Raw genomic sequence first — 7,718 nt, forward strand, 5'->3', positions numbered from 1 at the left:
GTCCCGCGCTGTCCCTCGCTGTCCCGCATCGCCCCGCGTCGTCTTGCCCATCTGACCCATGTCGTCCATGTATACTATTGACTATTATTATTTTGCATATATTTTGTACTTCAAAGTTTGCCACATATATGTGTACATGCGACCTTACTGAAACTCTCTTGTTTTATTGCAAGTAGCACACAGAACCACTGCTGGTACTATTGAGCGGAGGAAGAAGAGTAGCAGAATATTTGGTACTTAGTGATCTACTTGAAGTAATTCCTTGCAGTTTATGGTTATGATATTATCTGTTCAGGATTTAGTGTTGATTTGGTAGTAACCAAGTGTGAAGCTAGCTACCATGGATAGAAGTTGGATGGATGCGCCTAGGTATAATGCCACATATGTGTTTTAAATATCTTAGATGTTGAAACTTTATATAACACACTTCACATGTACATTTGCATGTAGGCATACAAAGAAGTACTTACAAGGGCTCGCCAAATGCCTAGGCTATGCATTTAGTAAATCATCAGCCGAGAATAAAGTATTATGTCTTTGCAAAAACCGTGTGAACTCGTACCAGAGAGAAGAAGCTGAAGTCTGTGAGCACCTGGTATGATGGCTACAAACAGTGGATGTTTCATGGAGAACGTATCCCTTCTTCTCCCATTCCTCCAAATCTAGATGAGGGTGAAGATATGGATGAGGGAGATGATATATCTGATTTGCTAAGAGACCTTGCTTCTGGTTTGAATAAAGGTGGAGATCTTGAAGATGATTGTGGTTTAGATAAGAATGATTCTTTTCTAGAATCTCTCCACAAACTTGAAGCTGATTCTAGACAAGAGCTATATCCATGCTGTAACAATTTCTCAAAGCTTCGTTTCCTAGTGAGACTTCTTCACGCCAAACTTCTTGCAGGGTGGTCTGATAGAAGTTTTGATCTGTTGTTAGATCTACTCAAAGATGCTTACCCTGAGTCCGCAATACCCAAAAACACCAATGAAGCCAAAAAACTAGTCAAATTCCTAGGACTTGGGTATGTTAATATCCATGCATGTGAAAAAGATTGCATTCTACTTTGGAATAACAATGACAATCCCAATTCATGCGTAGAATGTAAGGCTTCACGATGGAAATCGGAATAGTAGACTGCAGATGGGAAACATGTCCACAAGGTTCCTAGGAAGGTTCTTCATTACTTCCCAATAAATAAGACACTTCAAAGGTTGTTTGTGTGTTCTAGAACTGCCGTTCTCACAAGATGGCATGCATAAGAGCACATGGAAGATGGCTTGATTAGGCATCCTGCAGATTCTCTCCTTTGGAAATATTTTGATGAAAATAATAAAGAGTTTGCAAAAGACAGCATAAATCTTAAGCTTGTTGTATGTGCTGATGGTTTTAATCCATTTAGATCCATGAATCTCAGCTATATCATTTGGCCAGTATTATTGATTTCTTATAACTTTGCACCATGGATGATTACGAAGCAATAAAATTCCATCCTAACATTGTTGATTCGTGGCCAAAATTCCACTGCTAGTGATATTGATGTCTATCTTGAGCCACTAGTTTATGATATGGTAAATATGTTTCTCCATGGTGCTAGGACCTATGATGCTTCAACCAGAGAGTATTTTCAGTTGCATGCTTCCATAATATGCAAAATTATGGATAAACCGAGTCTTGGGGTCTTTGGTTGGGTGTGTTTCCTCTGGAGGGAGCTTGCCCTGAATGCCACTGCCATGTATGTTCTCTTAGGCTGAAAAATGGTAGCAAGACTTTCTATATGGGGCATCGTAGGTTCTTACGTCCAGATCACCCCTTGAGGTATGATACACACACATTTAGTGACACAGAACGTGGGACAACACCCGTTCCACTTTCCTGTAGGCAAGTCTTAGAGCTGACAGAAAATATGCAAAGCAAGTTTTGGAAGGATCCTAAAACGAAGAATCCTAGAACTAAGAAACACAAGAAAGGGAATCAACAGATCATTTGGAAAAGAAAGTCTATTTGGTTTAGAGTACCATATTGGAAGGATTTGAAGATGCATCACAACTTTGATATCATGCACATAGGAAAAACATGTGTGATAACATAGTTAACACTTTTTTGGCTGTTAATGGAAAAACCAAGGATAACATAAATTCTCAAGATGACCTTGAAGATCTCAAAAGGGATCTTCAACCTATTGATCTTGATGATGATGAGGTTTTTTTTCCTCGAGCGCCCTACACAATGGAAGCTAATCAACAGAGGACATTTTGCAAAGTATTTAAAAATACCATGTTTCCTAATGGTTATGCATCTGACCTATGTCATAATGTGCATGTTAAGGAGAAAAAGATAATTGGGCTAAAGAGCCATGACAGCCATGTCCTTCTGCAAGACTTGCTGCCACTTGCGGTTAGAAGAACATTACCAGAAAGAGTGAGTGCAGTATTGATTTGTGTGAGAAGATTTTTCAAGCAAATGTACTCACATGTTATTCACATAAGTGACATGTAAAGGCTACATGCAGAAATAGCTGAGACCTTGAGACTTCTTGAGGCTATATTCCTCCCATCATTTTTCGATAGTATAGTGCATTTGATCGTTCATCTTCCAGCCCAAGCAATGATAGCTGGTCGAGTACATTTTTGCAGCATGTGGGATCTAGAGAGGTATATAGGAAAGCTCAAGGGACATGTCCACACTAGAAGTCATGTGGAAGTATCAATTGTAGAGGGCTATTTGTTTGACGAGAGCTTGACATTTTGCTCATCCTATTTAGATGGTGAGACTTGGTTCAACCAAGTTAGGAATGATAAAGGTTTGGATATGGAAATTGATGATCCTTTCTTCCACAACATTGATCGAGGGCTGGCTGGCAAGTGCATGGTGATGTTAGATAACAAAACTTGGTTGCAAGCCCATAGATACATTTTGTTCAACTATGACCACATAGAACCATACCTAGAGTAAGATATACCTACTATGTATTGCTATTAGGTTATTTCTCTCTTCCTTGTTGATTGATACCAATATGCACCAAAAATATGGATTACGTTTCTTCCATTGGTGTTCGAAGTCATCAAAAAGTTGATCGAGTGCATTACGAGGCCTTTCATAAGTGGTTTAAATTGCATGTAAGTGGGCATGTGACTTTGTCAACCCATAAGACATATAATTCCATTACATTGTAGAATAACAATAGCATTTCATAACCACAGGTGGCAGAAATGGGTGATGAAGCACCACACGAGATAAAAATATTAGCTAAAGAGCCAAATATGGTCACGATGAAATATAGTAGCTACACTATAAATGGGATATACTTTCATACACAATCATATGATGAGGGCCGGTCATTTCAGAGTAGTGGAGTTGCTCTTTTTGCACAAACCACATCCTTTGCAGAAGGAAAAGGTGACAATACTAGTGTACGACAAGACCTATTATGGCATTATAAAAGAAATTTTTGAGTTGAACTATCAACATGAAGGGAAAGTAGTGTTGTTCAAACGTGATTGGGTTGATAATCATGTAGAAAATGAATGGGTAAAAATTGATCAGTTTGGAATCACTTTGTGAATTTCAAGCATTTGTTCAATATCGGTGTTAAATATCAGACGAGCCCTTCATATTAGTCGCACAAGCAACTCAAGTTTACTATGTTGAAGATCCCATTGATGCTGAGTGGTTTACTGTTGTTGTGCCATCATTATATGACATAGAAGAATCTCAAGATGATAATGGTAATGTTTTACGTGTGACGTTGCCTGATCCATGTACTGCTATACGTGTGAGTGTTGCGGATGGATGCATTGGTTCTTCCAGGACAGATATAAATAGACTAGTTTTAAAGCAAGTGATATTGGAAAAAAGTAAGTGTTGTGTATGATCCTCTAATGTTTTGTATTTTCAGCTATGTACTCATATAGTGTGTCTTTTGTAGGAGAAAAAATGGAAAGCACAAACAAAAAAGCTAAAGATGCTGGGGTCACAGAGGAACAACTGAAAGTGGTAAAGTATGAACTACAAAGAAGCAAGACCATTGAAGAAAATGATAAACAATTAGCAGCGACACGAGCAGTAAGAGCTTCTATGCAGGAAGATATGGAAGCATACCAAGTCTCCAAAAAGAAAAGAAAGGCTTATAGCTTGCATCACATTCATGTTCTACTTGAAGGAAGAAAATGTAGCTTGCAACACTAACCTATATATCAATGCACGCACCCTCTAGCGCACTTGTACGCACAAATGAAGGACGTGTTTTGAGGTCTAGGGTATCAAAAGATCAAGATCATGTCGATCATGAGCATCAGCCTCCCAAATGTATTTGTAGCGGGTTATAGTTGCTCATATTGTAGGCTATTGTCACTTGCTAGAATTTTTATATGACTGTTAACTTTCTTGCATGAAGGTATTACTCATGAGCTTGATGATGAAGGTAGTCAAAATAAGTTGGAAGAAAAATTACTCAAAAGGCTAACATATATGCAAGGCTGAATCAACCCAAAATCAATATTCCACTTAATGGTAATGGCCAGCCTGTTGGGCCACATGCAACCGAATTTACCAATTTCATTGGTACTTTGGTGAGTAAGCATATACCACCTCGAGAGTTAGATCGGCGAGATGTTGATGTAGACACAAAGTTGTTAGTGTGGGAGACCTCGAAGGTATAAATGAACATAATCTATAACTTAAACTCCTTTTAATGTCGTCCAACTTAGTGTCCTGCTTCCTCTCATTTTAATAGGCATTTTATGAGATGGACTCAACCGCTTTGAGCTTTGTTATCAACACTTCACACATAAAATGAAAGGATTGGAAGTCAGATTTAAAGAGGTTCAAGTGTGATGCTATGTTGACTAATGTGCAGCCTATGAAAAGACGTGACTACAGAATTAGTGAAGCTATCTAGAAGACCCTTATTACTTGTTGGAGATCTTCGGTATTTGAAGTAAGTCATCCCGCTGAATCAAAACTATAGTATATCCTTGCAACACCAAAAAATATGTGTGATAAATAATATGCATGTAATGATTCTCAAAACACAAACAATATGTGTGATAAATAATGTAACCTTTTTTACTTTTTAGCTTATTACTTTTTTCTTGTAGTCTCGTAGTGCTATCGCCAAAAGGAATCATGTCAATGCAGTGCCTCATACATTTGGCAGCAAGAGTTATGCCTGTGTTACTGATGAAATGGTGAAAAAAATTACCCTAATTAAAATGATATGCCACTATTTTCAGTGACTAATGCATAATGAAATAAATAAATGATTGTAGGCTGTCAAACTTGGGCATGATCCTCGAAGAGATCAAGTTTATATCGAAACACATACATGCAAAAAAGGGGAAAGGAAAGGGAGTTATGTGCCGTAGGCAACTTCAACAATTGTAAGTCTCTTTTTGTGGATTTTTTTCAGTATTACTTAGACATTATACAAGTAGAATTTACATAGCAAGTAAATATCATTTTACAGAAAGAACTGATAGAGAAAGCTGAAGAGCACGCAGAATGGAAGGGAAAAGCATTAAAGAAGGTGATCCATTTGCACGTGTATGTGGAATGGAGGAGCCGAGAGGTCGTGTCCGTGTGTTAGGTCTAGGGCTAACACCTCAATATTTGTGCACACCGCGTACACGGGGTAAATTGAGCACAAGAGTTGTACTTGCAATGGAAGAGCGTCGAGAAGCTAAAAATTGCGTTAGCATGCTGGAGGGGCATGTGCAACAAATGCATGAACGGATGAACCGAATGGAATTGATGTTAGCTTCACAAGGAGGGCATAATCTAGAAACTCCTAGCTCGCAGCACGGTTCCAATTCTTGACAAGTAATGAACTATATTTCCACACCTTTTCATTGCATCAATAATCCATCTTGCGTGTACAAACTCTATTTCCACATTGTTGTTTGATAGAACTCAATAGTTCAAGTCGAGGAAGAAAAGGATGGTGAAGAAGATGATGAACGGGATGATGAAGAGTCCTTTGTTCATAGAAGAGTTGTTGCAAAGCCCTCCGCAAGAAGCTCATTAGCCCATGAAGAAGAAAGCCTTGTAATCTTCGCATCCTTACCTATATGTTTGAATTCTGTTTTGTTTCTTTGATTTGTGAAATAATCATTCATTCAGATTGGTATGGACGTGCTTCTATATGCATGGACTAGTCCTGAAACTCCTGTTTCTAAGGCAACACTTATCTCAGTTGACCCAGACACTATTGTGTGCGGAGAGGCCTTTGGACCAGCAACTTATGAGGTTCTTGTCAATGTTGCGACCAAAAGGGATGCTACGGTGCCTTTTGAATATGATGGTTTACAAATTATCACCAATGCTGTCACAAGGTCCATTCCATGGCCATCTTGCAAGGTAATCATCAACAATGTGTGTTTTGTCCACTTATTTTGAACTCTTTGATGTGTGATATATACTGACTCATGATCACTTTGCTAGATGAAACTCTACAAACCAGGGACATCTTCCATCTCTCGCCGCTAAGGTATTTTTGAATCATGAGCTAGTATTTATTTTTGAGGTACAAAAACAGGGACCAAAATGAACTTAACTAGATCTTGTATGTAGCAAAGTCTGCCTAGCTCAGTGCCACTTCTTACATGGTGATGGTGTACATTTTTTTGTTGGTTATTCTCTATAGCTTGCTAAGATAATGTATAGTTAATAACTTACATGGTTTAGTAGAATTACTTTATTCCTCTGCCCTCTTCTTGATGCGCTGGAAATTTACATTTCATAATGTACAACCATACTTTGTCTGACTGCATGTTCACCTATGACATTTTTATCCTTTGTAGGAAAGACATACAAAAGGAGCAAGAAGGAACCATAAAGATTTTAGTTTGCATGAGCTAGAGTTTTTCTGTATTGGAGCAAAAACAATGCATCTTTTAGGTCTTATTTTGTAAACCTATATGGCATCTTGTCACGTGGGCATTTTGTGTAATGGAGCAAACAATGAATCTTTGACATGCATCTATCATTTTGTGAACCTACTCGGTGATTCGGTGACTTATGAGAAGTAATTAATATGTTATCTTTATTTGGTCATGATTTAATATTTGTCGAGTACATGCAAGTTACTGTACTTGATTGATACCATGAAATATGCAAACTGATTGATATTGTATTGTAAGGCATATGGGAAATCAAGGGTTGGATATTGTATTGCTCAGCTAAACAAAATGCTGTCAAATTGTTGGTTGGTGTAAGTGCATCTAGTGCCCCTTAGTGATTTTGGTGGTTTGAAGACTTATAGGTTAAGTATCTAATGTGTTTATAAGTGTACACAGGATCTATAAGTCATTGAGGAGTTTGAGATATTTGAAGAATATCGACCCCTAAAATATATGTCTTCAGTTGAAGAATTTGGTCTGAAGCTGAAGAAATGAATCGCGAGGAATCTGCAATTAAATTGATATTCCTCATGAAGATATTGATATTAAGAAGATCGGTGGTTCCTGAAGAAAATCGTTCTGAAGAAATTGAAGCATGAAGATTTACGTTTTCTGTTTTACTTTCTTCGCATTTGATGAATAGGAACACCGTACTGTTAAAGGGGGTCAAAGTAACACTATGGAATGGATTTCCTCATGATGCTCAACCCAAGCCAAATCCTACCAAAAGCCTCAAGTGAGGAATATGAGTGACATGAGGACTCTCACAGTTGAGGGTCCCGACCGTTTCGATAACCACGCCAAGTCACTGGTCTTATCCAC

This window comes from Hordeum vulgare, chromosome 7H (assembly GCF_904849725.1).
Source record: "Hordeum vulgare subsp. vulgare chromosome 7H, MorexV3_pseudomolecules_assembly, whole genome shotgun sequence".
NCBI classification, from domain to species: Eukaryota; Viridiplantae; Streptophyta; class Magnoliopsida; order Poales; family Poaceae; genus Hordeum; species Hordeum vulgare.